The sequence below is a fragment of the Lissotriton helveticus genome, chromosome 7 (assembly GCF_964261635.1).
Source record: "Lissotriton helveticus chromosome 7, aLisHel1.1, whole genome shotgun sequence".
Taxonomy (NCBI): Eukaryota; Metazoa; Chordata; class Amphibia; order Caudata; family Salamandridae; genus Lissotriton; species Lissotriton helveticus.
The window spans coordinates 785611071-785627959 of record NC_136068.1 but is presented as its reverse complement, the minus strand read 5'-3'; the positions used below and the strand labels follow the sequence as shown (position 1 = coordinate 785627959).

Below are 16889 nucleotides of genomic sequence, written 5' to 3'. Positions count from 1 at the left end.
ATTTGTTTCCCTTGATGGCGACTTTTCGCCTTGGTCTTACTTTTTCTCCGGGTGCAAATAAACCACAAAATCTGTGAAAAAAATAAACAGAAATATCAAAGGAGGTGAACCATCGCGCAATAACACAATCCACTCACAGTTATCGTTTTAGCAGAAAAGGCCACTTTTATTAAGACAGGTAAAAACGTATCTTCCTTTAAGCAAAACTACAAACAATCATTGACATTATCAAACCCCTTTTTGCATTATACTTCAACAAAACCCAAAAACATTTTAGCATAAGAATACCCCAATTAGTTCCAACAAAACTTGCAGCAATACACCCCATGTAATGCAAAATCCCATCATTTCACTTCCCTTTGCTTACAGACCTTCCACCCCTCCGAGGGATGGATAAGCCTGCTCCAGACTATCCAAACCCCCCAAAAAATGCCACCCAGGAAAACCTCGGAGTTTTCCTGGCCCCACCCAAATGGCTGCTGAAAGAGAAAACTTCATAAAACACTTTTATTGCACCATAGATTTTCTGAATAGATGACCTTCAGAACCTGTAATATTGTTGTGTGATAAAACTTTAATACCCATAGCTTGGCAAAAAACTTTCATCGCCCGATTGAGCTTCCTTCTGGCCTTTTATATAGCTGCGTGGTTCTGTGCCCATCCCCAATGCTTTCTATATATAAACTCTGTCCAGATCAAACATGTGCCCGCCCAATTGTTCTTTAAAACTGCAAGGTCCAACTTCATCTGCTTGATAAGGGATAGACCTGACAAGGGCACTAAATCGTTTTCACCTAAGTGTAGAATTAACATGTCAGGAAAGCCTCGTGCAGAAGACAGCTCCTTTAAAGTGGGAAACAAACCTGCCCACCGCATACCACCTTTACCCTTCCAGAATACTTTGTGCCCTTTGCTTGGAAGTCTGAGTGTTCGGCCATATATTTGCGGTTCAGCAAAGATCGATGTCCATTTAATGAAAGAGTGTCCCACTATCCATGTGCGCATTTTAGTTGACAATGGACCCTTCATGCAACCTAAACAGAAAAACAAATATTAGGAAGGAACAAAGTGGACAAAATAAGATCTCATTTCCTGACATAGCGAGTACAACAGGCCGATTTCCACCTCCCAATCCTCCTGATATCCTCCCAATGCCAACCCATCCTGGCCGCCTCAGTAGCAGCTCCAATACGAAAAGAGTGTCTGCCAAACATTAGATGGTCTATAGCAAGCCTAACCAAGGCCTTCCGTAACACAGCCAATAAGTGGGTGCTAAACATCTTATTCCCTTTAAAGTGATAAAAAATGTTACCAGGCCTGAAACTAGGGGATTTAATGAATGACTCACACTCCATCAAAGGACAATAATCCATGACCCCACTACTGTTTAAGTGGACCCACATGCCTTTGCCTAGTTGGTCTGTTTTAGACATCCTCAACCAGATCCTTAGTTTACTTTTGTGCAACTGAACCTCACTGCTCGGAATGCCAACATAATTACGCGAAGCCCAGCAAAAAGGTAGCTGTAACAAGAACTGCAATAAATCAAAAGTAACTGGTTCGCGTAAGGGCAATGTATGGGTTCGCTCTCTGCTTAAACCTTTCAACATTTTCCTTAACAAAACATCCTCAACCAGATCCTGACCCCACCATAATTGGCCATAAAAGGAAATCCCAGTTCATTTCCCCAAAATGGTTGTGTGAGATAAGACCTTGTTAATTAAATGTAACACAAACTGTAAAATGAAAGGTCTGTTACCATCTAAGTTCCCACCATAATATTGAGATTTTGCATAACTTAAAAATTTGTTCCAAGCATGCTGATAGCTTTGTCTGGTGAAAGGAGCTATAGATTTTTCAACTAATTGGACGATCCTCAGTCCCCCAGCACCCAGGTGCTCTGCGGAATCGGAGTTTTGAAGCTGTCCACCCCTGGCGCCAAACTGGGAAATTTCTGCCAATTGAAGAGAGACAAAGCGCCTGCTATAGAGTTGTTGACGCCAGAAATGTGTCTAGCTCTGAAAGCACTATTCAACTTAAGACTTTGTAACATGAAAACCTGTAAAAGGCGTAACACTCTTAGATCTTTAGCTCTTTGATTATTAATAAGATCTACCACAGACATGTTGTCAACGTGAAAAAGCACACATCTATCCCGAAATTCTTCCCCCCAAACCAGCAAAGCAACAATCAGAGGGAATAATTCTAGGAAGGCAATACTGCGCCCTTGTTGAAGCCAATGAGAGGGCCACCTTTCTGCACACCAGAGACCCTCCCAGAACAAACCAAATCCATGAACCCCTGACGCATCTGAAAAGAGTTGAATCTGCCAAATTGTGTGAAAAACTCAGTTAAAATCTTCAAGAATCTGTAGCCAAATAGAAAGATATTCCTTGATGGCCTTAGAAATTCTGATCCTGTGTTGAGAAAGGTAAGCTCCTGACATTGCCATCCCCAAATGCCTGTAAAAAGTCCTACCTGCCCTGACCACCCGAAAGGCAAAATTTCAAAAGCACAATAAATGCTGCACCTGCCTGAGCTCAATCTTTTCTTTATCAATGACACTCAACAAAAAGAACCTGATTTCCTCGACCTTCTCAGCCGGCAAACGGGCTATCATATCCTGTGTGTCAATTTCGATTCCCAGAAAGGTTAGCTTAGTGCTGGGACCTTCTGTCTTTTCTGGGGCCAACAGGACACCCAATTCCTTAGCCATGTCCTGAAAATTGCCCAGTGCCCTGCTACACTGATATGAATGTGCGGCTCCACGAACATAAAGTCATCCAAATAATGTAAAACATACATATGCCCGCTCTTCTTGGTAAAGCGCCATTGCAAAAAAGTACTAAACATCTCAAAAAGAGCACAGGACACTGAGCAAGTCATTGGGAGAACTTTGTCTACATAGAATGCGTCATCCACTCAGGTAGAAGACACGTTAGTATCAGAAGGGGAAATTAAATGATTAATGGATTGACCCTCTGGCCAAGATAGGTGGTGAATCAAACGAAATTCCCCAGCCACTTTCTTGGGTACTAAACCCAAAGGCGATACAGTCAAGTTTGCAAGAGGGATCTGCCAGAATGGACCCGCTATTCTGCCTGCTTTCAGTTCCTCATCTGGGGGCCAAGTAGGATGGCGGACTTTAGTCCGCCCACCAACCTAGCGGTGCTGGGAACGGCCGCCAGTGGTGCGGCAGTCCCGCACCTGCAATTAGGATGCCAACGGGGCGGTCGCATCCTCCATTCCCAGTGGAACGCTGCCATGGAAAGGCTGCTCCCCACTGCCTTCCTAATATGGATGGCTGTGTCTATCAGACACCGCCACCATATCAGGCTCCTTTTCTGCCCGGTCACCTGTGTGAATGGCGGAAAACCGGTGGACGGTCTTTCCGTTCGCCGGGGTCCACCCCACCATACTAATATGGTGAGGAAAATGGGTGGCGGGTGGGGTGTGTTGTAGGGCAGATCGCTACCACCATGAGGGCATTGGCGATCCGCCCTACATCCTAATCGACCCCCTAATTTCTTTTGCACAATCTGTGGTGACTCCTTAGCAGATTTAAGATTGTCAGCCCATCGATTATACCCCCAACTGTTCAGTCTGATGATCCATATGCTCACTATGAGGAAAAGGCTCTACAACTTCAAACCCCTCATGAGAATAATCATGCGCCAAGGACCCTGGGCCCTCAGAATGTACAGCTGAAAATGAATTCACATGTGAAAACAGAACTTTGCTACCAGGGGAAACTCTAGGCACAGGGGACTGTGAAACAACAGAATTATCCCTCCACCAACACTGGCCCAGATACCATTAATCTATTCGATAGCTGTGGATTCCCTACATGTTTAGGTGCAGGGAACAATACCTTGTCCCTCATAACGTCCTCACCATTGTCACTTGAATAATCCACCAAAGAAGCAGAGCGCCTGCCAGAAACCACGTGAGGCGCAAAGTCAATTTGGGCACCTCCCACACTTAAGCATGAGCTTTTCGTGCCCGTAATTACTTGCTCTCTGGCCCACTTTGATGGGGATGGGCACGCCGGCAAAGAAACAGAGGCTGACGCCCTGCCTGAGAAACCCTGCCCCCGCTTCAGCCCTCCTCGAAGGAGCAAGGCAGAAGGCTTCTGTGTGGCAGCAACACCCCTCAGCAAAGCTCCTTTCCTATTAACCTGGCCCCACAAGGAACGGAGACTACCCCCAACTGACCCACCTCCAATTCAGACGCCGATTAACTGCGCACCAGCAACAGCCCTTTACCGCTGTTCCTCAGGTAGGGACGGCCGCGGCTCCACTTAACTGCCACTACACGGTCCCCATTCACTGGTGCCAGCGGAACTCTGCCATGTGAAGGCAAACACGCAGCTACCGCCTCAGCCACCCCCCTGCGCCACCTTTCTTCTCGGGCGCACAGCGCCTGCCCCCACAGCGGCAGACACACCGGGCCACAACAGGTCATCCAGCCCCACTGCGCAGAGAACGCGCAACACGTCTCTCACGCCACACCTTCCGACATGACATTAGGCAAAATACCTTAATAACGCACAACAACCCCCAGCGACAAACTCCCTGACAGAAAGGAAAAACTTCAAAGAAGGCTGTCACTGCTAGTCTCAACCTCCGAAGTGTCCTTCTGCCAAAAGCACTCCTAAATATAAATTATCTACATGTCCCGCCCCATAACCTACATGCACCTATCACGCAGCGTGGATTGTTCCACTGCTCGCAAAACCCCAGGGGGATACCGGCTCGCGCCATGCTCCCCCTGAGTCCCCATCGCGCACGCTGTGAAGGAGCGTAATGCCCGACCATAAAAAAAATTCGGGAAATTGCCATGGGGCAGAAACAGACGCATTCAAATTAGGGTGGCGCCTTTCCAATTACTTTTGGAGGGAGGCTGTGCTGCTCCTGCACCTTCCCCCGCACTTTAAAATACTTTTTGCTGGTGATCCCATTCTCCTGAGACCACCAGAAAGGCAAAACAAGTGTTTTTTTTAATCAAACAAATACAGGCAATCCCCGCAGGGCATTATGGGGCACGTCTTGCGCTTTGGCATGCATTTTAGAGCAGCGGCTCTCCAGAGGCACTGGAGAGAGCTGTGTCCTGCTCTTCTTTGTTTCTGTTGGCGGCATCTCCTCGCCATGGTCTTACCTTTTCTTGGGGTGAAAATAAAATGAAAAATCTGGGGCAAAATTAAATAGCAATATTAAACCAGATGGGAAAGAGCCATTGCACACTGTGGAGGAGCGTTCAGGCAGACCAAAGGAAACCATTAGTGAAATCGCCATGGGGCAGGAACAGACACAGAAAGGACGGACTAACAAGGACAAACACCAATAACAAGCCAGCATTGCTGAATACCACAGATAACAACCAATGGCAATCAGTGGGTGTGCCAAAAGCCCACATAAGAGATACTACAGGTCTTGCAGATAGCACAAGTGCTATTGAGGATTGACCTAAAAAGGGGTCTATTTGTGGGCCCTCTGGTGAGAGGCAAAAATGGCAGTCAGCACAGGCAGGTGCATACTCTGTGTCGGTCCATGTAGGCAAAACCAACAAAAAAACACTACCAATAGAAGCAACTGAATGACACACAAAAAAAGATGAGAAGAAATAGGAAGAGCATCCCAGGAGCAACTAAACTGCTCAAACTTTGTGACCAAAAAGTTAAAAATTAACTGGTTAGTACCTTCTGTAATTTTATAGCAGGAGATACTCTATATTGTATTGTTTGAAAAAAAACATTTAATAATACAACAAGCAGAAAACACACTTCTGAACTAATTAGTGCTATTTATGCTATCTCGTTTTTTATTAAATAGAGTATAATTTTTTACAGCATCGTAAATAACAAAGTTAACTATTGCACCAGAAATGTTCTAGGCCAGACCTAATGGCTTTGCCAAAACTTGTTTGTGCTGGACTGAAGGAGAGAGTTATTTCAAAAGCTTCCTGTTTAAGAAGGTCTGAATTACTTACCAGTAATCTCCATTACTCCGGTTCTGCATTCCTTGCCCCAGTACTTACTATTTTCAGTGCAGAGGTGCTGCTTTCCTATAACCACCTCTCCTAAATAACTTTTTCCCTATGTAATAATAACTTTAGACCCACCCTCTTAATTATGTAAAGGAGATCGATGTCCCTTGAACTTCCTGATGTTTTAAGCTCCCAACCTGCGACAAATACCTTATTGTAAGTACTGGGACGAGGAATGCAGAATCATAGAAATTAATATTACCCATGTGTAATCTAGACATTACATCCTCAACCAGAATTTCTCATCCTATTCCTTACTATTTGCAGAAATGCCGAATCATTAATATTTTCTTCATCATATGTCCAAATAAAACACATTACCATAGCAAAACACTTTAATCTTTAACCTGGTTTACCGACGAGCTGCAGACCTCCAAACGCGCATGCGGAAATTGGGGAAGATAGGGCTCCACGAACGCATTCCGGACAACCACGCAGCCCTCAAGGACGCCACCCGCAGGCATCACCACCTCATCAGATTAGCCAAGAGATCCTCCTTCAAAGACCGCCTGGATAACAACGCACACGACAGCAAAGAGCTTTTCAGCATCGTAAAGGAACTCTCCAACCCCAGCGCCAATGCCAAGGACATACCGCCCTCACAAGAACTGTGCAACTCACTGGCCATCTTCTTCCACCGCAAGATCGCTGACATCCATGACAGCTTCAAAACCATGACCGCTCTGACTACGCCAGACCCCATCTCCCCTGTGAACACCACCAACGCCAACCGCCTGACCTCCTGGTCCAACGTCAACGACGACGAGACACACAAGGTTATAAACTCCATCCACTCAGGATCTCCGTCAGACCCATGCCCACACCACGTATTCAACAAATCAGACGCTGCCATCGCACCCCAACTACGGAAGGTCATCAACATCTCCTTCGAAACAGCGACATTCCAGGAAAGCTGGAAACACGCCGAAATCAACGCCCTCCTCAAGAAGCCCATGGCGGACCCCAAGGACCTCAAGAACTTCCAGCCCATCTCCATGCTCCCGTTCCCAGCGAAGGTCATCAAGAAAATCGTCAACATGCAACTGGCCCGCCACCTGGAAGACAACAAAATCTTGGACCCGTCCCAGTCCGGGTTCAGACGAAACCACAGCACCGAGACAGCCCTCATCGCCGCCACAGACGACATCAGGCTCCAACTAGACAACGGCAAAACATCAGCCCTCATCCTCTTGGACCTGTCAGCCGCCTTCGACATGGTCTGCCATCGCACTCTAAAGACATGCCTCCTAGAAGCCGGAATCCAAGAGAAGGCTCTTGACTGGGCCACGTCCTTCCTCCCCGGCAGAACCCAAAGCGTCCGCCTCCCGCCCTTCCGATGCAAGGTCACCGACATCATCTGCGGCGTCCCCCAGGGCTCATCCCTCAGCCCAACACTGTTCAACATCTACATGGCCCCCCTTGCACAAGTGGCCCACCAACACGACCTCAATATCATCTCCTACGCTGATGACACCCAGCTCATCCTCTCCCTCACCAAGGACCCGCACACCGCCAAAACCAACCTCCACGAGGAAATGAAGGCCGTCGCTGACTGGATGAGGAACAGCTGTCTGAAGCTGAACTCGGGCAAGATGGAGGTATTCATCCTCAGACCCACCCCCTCAGCCTGGGACGACTCCTGTTGGCCGACCACACTGGGAACAGCACCGACACCCACCGACCATGCACGCAACCTAGGTTTCATCCTCGACTCCTCCCTCTCCATGTCTAAACAGGTCAACGCCGTCTCCTCCTCATCGGCAGCAGACTGGACTACGGCAACACACTCTACGCAGGAATCCCAGCCAAACACCTACGACGACTACAACGCATCCAAAACTCCTCCGCCCGACTGATCGTCAACTTCCCCCGCCACAGCCACATCACCCCCCACCTGAGAGACCTACACTGGCTCCCCGTGGACAAGAGGATCACCTTCAAGCTCCTCACCCATGCACACAAAGCACTCCACAACGCAGGACCAGCCTACCTGAACAGCAGACTCAGCTTCTACACCCCCACCCGCCAGCTCCGCTCCACCAGCCTCGCCCTCGCCGCTGTCCCCCGCATCCAACGAACAACCTCCGGCGGCAGATCCTTCTCCTACCTCGCCGCCAAGACCTGGAACACCGTCCCTACCAACCTACGTCAGACCCAAGACCTACTCGCCTTCAGAAGACTCCTCAAGACCTGGCTCTTCGAGCAGTAGCGACACCCCCTCCCCTCAGCGCCTTGAGACCCTCACGGGTAAGTAGCGTGCTTTACAAGTACTCTGATTGATTAATTGATTGAATTATCACCATGTCACTGATCTACAGCTAACTATAGCATTCCTATTTAGTTTTGAAACCTCTCAACAAAGCCAGGATCAACCTATACTGATGAACACATGTTGGAAGATCTGCCAAATTTGATGTGGTGCAAACGTCAATAATATATGCTTCAGACTAATTTACCCTCTCTTGGAACAAGCCTGTATAAAACCTGAAAGGGAATGCCCAAATTTTTGTATGATAGCAAAGTTACATCCTTTATCCATCTACTCCATGTGTTCACTTTTGCCACAAAAGTTGGATCCAAACCTCAAAACTATTCTAATATAAAAAATTCTTACATTGGTAGGACTACATATGAATGCACCCAAACTTCTTGCACTAGTAACTACCACCAAGAAGACCACCTTTAAAGACAGATTATTTAGAGAGCTCATGCAAAGGCTCAAAAGAGGGTCCTTGCAATGTTGTCAATACCACCTGTAACTCTCATAATAGAAATAACATCTACGGGCCTGATTCACAAAGGTAAACTTAGACCAAAAGTCTAAGTTTCGACCTGAAGTCTAACCTTTTGGACGGACATACTTGAAACTGAAATATGCACATACATGAGGTGATGTCTGAACATCTTGGAAGGGAGGGCAGGAAGTGGACTGTATCCGGTGCAAAGTGTTTAGTTGTGGTCAAACGGAGTGGAGGGCGGGAGCGGGGGAAGAGGGAGGGAACAGTATGTGGAGGGCCTTTGTTTTTCCTTTTCATAGTTTTAAAGTTGTTTTTAAACCTACATTATACTTCCACATGTATTGTACTTTACAACACTCAATAAAATGTGTAATGAAAAAAATCTTAAACTGTTGTTTCACAACTTCAAACCTCTTGAACAGCTTAGATGCTCATCCTACAACTATTAGCGGGAGCTCCAAGGGAGCCTGATGTCACGGTTCATGGTGCTGGGATGCGGGAACGTACCTGGGGTCCCGACTAGCAAGATGAGAGCGGGGAATGTATGCTCCCCTTCCTTACGGACACCACAGAGCTCCGTGGTATCCTCTGGTTACATTCCGCACGAATGTGGTGAACTGGAAGTAGTGCCCAAAGCAATAGCGCGGTTGAACTTCTGGGTTAACCTGTATTTTAACCCGCGAGTTTCAACCCGACGCTGCTTCGGATTGAATGCCTATGACAAACACGGGTCAGGACTGGACCGATGCATCTTTCCGCATCCCCACAGACCGCTGCAATTCCCCACTAGAGTGCTAGCGCAGGAGTGCTTGCACCTTTACCTATTGTTTAGCCCAAACTAGGGTGACCAACCGTCCGTAAATTTCACGGACAGTCCGTAATTTTGGCTGTCTGTCCGTTGTCCGTGAAGGATTCTTTAACGGACGCCATTTATCCGTCATTTTAACAGGGCACCGGTTGCCCCACCCTAAAGCCGGCGCAGCTTGCACCCACCTCCCTTCTTGACTCCGATGCTGCACCAAAGCTCCTCAGATACTCAGCAGCATTGGAGAGGCGCAGCGGGATGGCACCCCTCACACCTCCAGCCCTTGATGAGCTGTTAAGAGGTGCTTCGAAGGTGACTGAGAGGGAGGGGTTGCAGGTTCAGGAGCAGGGGCATCTATTCACATGCAAACAGCCCTGAATGCGGCATGTCTCTGCAATTTAGAGGGGGGCTCACAAATTCCATTTCTACCCAGGGCCCCAAACATCCTAGACTCGGCCAGATTACACCTCTGATTACAGCGAGGCAGCACGTGCTTCTCTTCACCGAGCTTAATTACTGTCACTAAATTATAAGCAAACCTCGGTTCTTCCAACATGCAGTCTATAATGTAATAAAATAAAGAAATGGCACAATCGCACCCACATGATTAACAAAGTATGGAGGACAATCAGTTCAATCAGTTCTCTTAGAGTATCTCCTGTAAGTACTGTACATCACAGTGGGGGATGGCATTTTGGACAGAGAGCCTGTCTTCTCGTTGTCTTGTACCTAAACAGTATCTAAACAGTATCTAGTATCTGATGTTTAGAGAACATGTTGATAGAATCCAAAAGTTATCGGGGTAAAGGCGAACAGACTCTAAGACTGGAGCATGCATTATTCTACATGTAGTGCGTGATGAAGAATATTAAATGACCATTAAATGCAGTATTTCTCTTACATGGAGACGTAAAGGCTAGACAATGACGGAAACTATTGATGCGATTCAGTAGCTTTAGGAATGCAGAGGAGGAGGGCTGAACTGATAACTGGAATCATAACATACTCTTGGCAGACTCAGAGGCAGAGCCAGGCTGAACCGGGCACTGCGAGGCAGGAAGTAAGTGAAGGGTCGAGGATACAGGTGGGGGCTGTATCGCTCCTCAGCGAGGCTTCAGGAGACAGGAGCTGAATCTGGTGTCCGGGCCCTTTTGAGGCCTAGAAACGGGGACTTTACAATGGAATAACGTGCACACTGAGAAACGTGGCAACGTAGCTTTACATAGGCCTGATATTCGTAGTATTCACGAGAACTGGAAACTGGCATACTAGAGGTGGACACAACTATAATTGCGTCTTTAATCGAACATGGGGAATAACATATGCATATTAATCATGCACAGATAACATATGATGGAGGACGCGTAGGGACACAGAACATGGCAAAATTTACTTTTCCACATTCCACATTCCACATTCCTCGAATCTTGACTCTTATTTATTGAGCTATCTGTTATTCATTTATGCATTCAAAAAGAGAGGTATTATTTATTTATTTACCACATAATGGCGCCCGAATAGGGACTTGCCCTTTCCCCACGCGTCGGTGAAGCCACGCCGACCCCCTGACCCTCTGCAGTCGTGACGGAACTCTTCTGCGCACCGGCAGATATTTCTGCTTCAAGTATCCCTCAGGCCCACGGAGGAGACGGAGGAGGCGGTCCAGCATCCAGACGAGACGGTGGAGGAACGCGGCGAGTCCCGACCAGAGCCCAAGCCGAGAGTCCAAGGTCCGAGGTATCCGGAGGCCCACCCGTAACAGAAGTCCGAAGTTCGTCCGTCCGGCGTCCAAGCAGTCCCGTCCAGTCTGAGGCCTTCCGTTCTTACTGCCCGGTGAGTACCATTACTGGGGTAGTATCTAGACAGGGTCAATTTAATTGACTCTGGTCCGTGGGTTGGTGGTACACAAGCCCACAAACGAAGTGTCCACTCCGGTGGATACGGGTCCTGACGTGTCTCTGTATGAGACCGGTAAGTTTCGTACTGTTTCAGCAGTGCATCTAGTTTCTGTTCTAGTCAGTTCTGTTCTCGAGAAAATTCATGTATTCTGTGTCCTGTATTCCAGGTTGTATTCTGTTCTAAATGTTCTTCATGTATTTTGATGTTGTGGTATGAGTGTGAAGTAATTATCGTGTTTATTGTGTAATTACGTATTGTGTCTCAGTTACAGTTCAGTCATGCCCTTGTTTTCTAAGTTACGTCAGTTAAAAACTAGAAAGGGTCTGCTGGAAGCAGCAGTTCCTGTCCCGCCTAGGGACAGTCCAGGTCATTTTATGTATCAGAAGCATGGCATAAGTGCCATATTATACCTAGATTTATGGGTAGAGTATACCAAAGAGTTAGAGGAAAAGTATAGATGGCCTGTGTCAGGCACATGGGATGCCGAGTGCATCATGAGAGTAGAAGAAGCATTATGGAAAAAGAAAGCCAGACAGTCACAGAAAGATGCCATCGAGTTATGGCGCAAAGAAGCTCATAAAAGAACCGAAAAAGAAATCAGAAAGTCAGAATTAAGTAGAGAATCCTTGGAACGAGCCCAAGAAAGGGAATTAATCGAGATTGGTGAACGAGTTAAAACCGAACAGTCAGACAGACAGAGGCATGCTCTTATTAAGGGTATGTATCCTCTTCTTGCCGAGGGCCTGCCAAAAGCGACCCCGGAGGCATCCAGTAACTTTCCGCCACCATTAGTTCTGACCAAGCTACGTCACAAACCGACCGCAGCTGATATTTTCATCTCGTCCTATTTGGACGACACAGTCCCAGAATATGCAAATCCTGTTACTACTCCGCCAGTCCCTGTAAATCAGGCACTTCCCGTTCCTCCAGACACCGGGGTACCCCTTGCAGTACCTGCTACGGTCCCCCAGGTCCAGCCCGCCATACAAGTCCAGTCTGCATTTCCATTTCCCACTCTGCCAGGACGAAGAGCATCAGTAGACGATTCTAGTTTAGGGGCCGCAGGAGGAGGTCCTCCTCAGACCCCGCCGCCACACAAGAGTTTAACGTTAGTCGAATTACATGCTCAAGTGTCACAGCGCACGCCCAGATATCAGTCTGTTGCAGAAATAAGGAAAGCCCTTAATGAATGCGGCTATGATCCAGTCCCAGGCGAGGATAATATGGTTTTATATTCATTACGTGTAAGAAAGGTGGCCGAGTATCTAGTCACCCTACCGAATATGAAAGAAGATCTAGACAGAATATATCGTTTCATCCGTACAGGGGATGATCCAGAAAGCATTGGCGAAGTCATGTCTCAAAGGAAAGCCGAGATCCAGCTCATGATACTAAAGTTTTTGATTAATTGTTTAATAAGAGAACAAGATTACCCGTCCAAAGATCAAGCCGAAATGAGAACCCTGACAAAGTGGAGTGATAATATAGCCGAGGGTAAGCACAAGACCATCAGTGCTATGGAAAGTATGTACAAGAAAATCCGTAAAGAAATAATAAAGTTACACGAGCAGCTTAAAGCAGCACAAGTAAGCGAGAAAGAAAGTAACTCTGATACTGAAGAGGTAGACGACGAGAATCCCGCCAGAATAGCGTATGTAGGAAAATCTAGATTCCCAGATCACCATTTACGCCTAGAACACAAGTCAACTTTCCATCATCCAGCACCAGAACAAGGTTCTCTAGAACAAGTGTTTCAAGCTACCGATCACATTCTGAAATCACGAATCGGTTACAGTGAGTTAAGTACTATGCATGAACAAGAACTAGCCCGATCAGCAGTCCGATGGACTACTGATTCTACCACTTTTCCAGACGAAATAGTGGCACAAATGTTTCTGAAAATGCCCCCAGCCGAGCAACGACTGGCGGGTATGTATATGATTCAGCACCTCATTACATTGTATGAGGGTCAGCACTCTGATCCAGGCCCGTTACATGATATCCTGAACGAGTTACTCCAGTATAGATGGAAAGGTTTAGGTACCGATTTAATTAGTGTCATTCTAGAACAGCGTCACAAATATAGAACGTTTTTGAACCCGCATTTTGTTCATGTCTCACCCCCAGAAAGTAAACCATTTTACATGGAGAGACAGAATCCGTTACGAGAAGTCCACCCAGTTAGAGGAACGGGTGGCGAACTAGAACGAGTGTTTGTTTACACCCCGATCACAAAGATGGAACTCTTAGAGATGAAAAAATGTATCCCCTGTCATGATAAAGATCCAGCAGGGTTCCATCGAGAATTAAAAGACATGCTCCGTATGGGAGAATACACGTATCCAGATATAATTAAAATGTTAAAGGTTCTGCTGCCCGCAGGGGTGTATGAAAAGCTCAAGGAAAAAGAATGGGAGGTGGGAGAGAAAAAGATAGATTGGGCAGTTCTAGAAGCTGAAGATAAGGCACGAGTACCAGGTACCGGTCTTGGAGCGAAATGTAAAGAATTACCTGAATTATTGATTCAAGTTTTACCCAGATTGTTAACAACGAAAAAGGAAGACTGGGATGCAATCTCAGCCTGTAAACAGAAACAAGACGAAGACATTAGTGATTTTTATTCTAGATTTGAGAAATGTTTTAGCATCAACAGTGGCCTCAAGACAAGTAGTGAGTCATACCCTCATCTTTTTGTTACTAAATTAGTCGAGAATTCAAGTCCACCAATTAAAAATCGAGTTTTGAAAGTCGAAAGTACCTGGCAAGCTAATACCCCGTCCCAGATGTTACAGATGCTCCAATACCACCAGAATAGAATCAGGGAAGAACAAGAACACGAGAGAAAGCGTATGAAAGACACGAAAATGAAAGTACTAGTTGCACAATCTATTCCACAAGACAGCCAGAAGAGGGGTCCGAATCAAGTCAGTCATCCTGCAGCTCCCGTTAAAGGGAACTGCAATTATTGTAAACAGCCAGGTCATTTTATAAACGAGTGTGCAGTTCTGAAACACAACATAGCTACTGGTAAGACTAAAGAAAGACCACGTCCACCTAGACAAGAACAAGTTTCACAGACTCCTCAGCCACAGAATGCACCACAGACAGTTACAGCACCGCAGCCCATCGCTGCAACACAGCATGTTACACAGCAGATGTACCAGTATGCACAGTCCGAGTATCCAGAGTATCAACCGTATTCATGAAACAGCCTAGAGAGGGAGGTAGGCTTGCCTCTCATCGAGATACCTGTAGATCAAGAAGGTCCCTATGTTCACAGTCAAGTATTAGGGAAAGACAGAAAGTTTTTGATTGATACAGGGGCAAGTAGGACCACAATTAGCCACGCCGAAGTTCCAGGGGCTCCGCTCTCAGGCTCAAGAAATGTTTCCCTTGGATTTTCAGGAAAACCTATCGTAAATGAAATATCAAAGCCAGTTACTCTAGAAGTAGGTCCATTGTCCCGTACTACTGATCTGTTACTTACTAAGTCATGTCCAGAAAATCTATTAGGCATTAAAACACTGAAAGAATTAGGTGCAGTTATATGCTGTTCCCCAGAGGGAATACGTCTGTTCCTGCGTGACTTTAAGGGTCACTATGTATTACGAGATTTTGATCCCAGATTGTCTAATGTTCCGCAGCATTTATGGGCCCAAGGTCCAACTGATGTAGGTTACATGCAAATCACACCCCATCGTGTGACTCTCAAGCCAGGTGTAGTGTTACCACGAATCAGACAGTACAGATTGCCACCTGAGGCTGTAGCAGCCTTATCCAAAATTATTGACGAGCTCATCGCTCAAGGAGTGGTTGTAGAAACTGACTCCAATGTATGCAATTCTCCGATCATTCCAGTCATGAAACGTACTGATCCAAATGCACCCCCAGTATATCGATTAGTGATTGACCTACGAGAACTTAATAAATGTATTATTCCTCAGTACCCAGTGGTCCCAGATATCTCTTCCCTATTAACAGCCATTGATTCCGAAGCCATGTTCTTTACTGTAATCGACCTCAAGAACGCGTTTTTCAGTGTTCCCATTCATCCAGACAGCCAGTTTCTTTTCGGATTCTGTTTAAATGGAAGGAGCTATATGTTCACACGAGCTCCTCAAGGTTTCACAGAAAGCCCTAGTATTTACAGTCAAGCACTTAAGAGACAACTTGATAATGTTCACATGCCAACTGACACTGCCCTGCTCCAGTATGTCGATGATCTATTGATCACAGCCCGTTCTGAACGTGCTTGCGAGCGAGCATCCCTCACAGTTCTGTATTTCCTAGCCGAGATGGGGCACAAGGTGTCCCCTTCTAAGCTTCAATTCTGTGTCCAGCAAGTGGTCTACTTAGGACACTTACTGTCCAAGAGGGGTAGGCAGTTGACACCTGACCGTATTCAGTTAATAGCGAGTCTTCCTCAGCCCAAGACCCAGAAGGAGGTACGTGCTTTTATTGGCCTTACTTCTTATTGCCGACAATGGATTCCTCAGTATGCATTTCTAGCCAAGCCACTGATACAGTTAACGACACAGGAGGCAGCCGTATCGACTGTTCTCCCTTGGACATCTGAACATACACTTAGCTTCAATGAGTTAAAGAAAGCTTTATGCCAAGCTCCAGTTCTAGCTACACCAAACTACAGTAAGCCTTTTACACTTTTCGTCACAGAACGTGAAGGTACAGCATTATCTGTTCTCACACAAGATCAAGCAGGACAATACAAGCCATGTGGTTATTTTTCGAGCACATTAGATCCTGTAGCCCAGGCTCTGCCTGCGTGCCTCAAGTCAGTTGCAGCCACAGCACTAGCTATCAGACAAAGTGATTCCATAGTATTAGGACACTCCCTGACAGTACAAGTTCCACACTCCGTGGAAGTTCTTTTAAATCGAACACAGACCCAGCACTTGACAATTGCACGTTTAACAGGTTATGAATTGACACTGTTTCAGCCACACATAGAAATCAGACGCTGCAACGTTCTCAATCCTGCTACACTGTTACCATCAGCTAATCCAAATCCTGCCACACATGACTGTGTGGAAGTAGTCAACATCACGACCAAGCCAAGACAAGATCTGACAGATATTCCATTACCAGATCCCGACCTGACACTTTATGTGGATGGTTCATGTATGAGAACAAGTACAGGAGAACTAGTCGCCGCGTATGCAGTGACTACCGACACCGAAGTTATTGAGACACACCGTATTGACACCCTGTCCGCTCAAGCAGCAGAGCTAGTTGCTCTGACACAAGCCTGCATACACGCTAAGAACCGGAAAGTTAATGTTTACACAGATTCACGCTACGCATTTGGAGTCGTACACGACTTTGGAGTGCTCTGGCAGGAGAGAGGTTTCATGACTTCTCATGGAACCAAGATTCAGCATGGT

The 16889-nt window shown here is 46.5% G+C and overlaps 1 long non-coding RNA gene across 1 annotated transcript in view; it reads right to left on the bottom strand.

Moving 5' to 3' along the window:
* Nucleotides 1-259: 259 nt before the first annotated feature.
* Nucleotides 260-16889, bottom strand: part of LOC144767046 (uncharacterized) — a 159416-nt gene continuing 142786 nt past the window's right edge. The window contains exon 4 of the long non-coding RNA XR_013598040.1: nt 260-1034. This is a non-coding gene — a long non-coding RNA (uncharacterized LOC144767046). The remainder of the gene's footprint in view (nt 1035-16889) is intronic.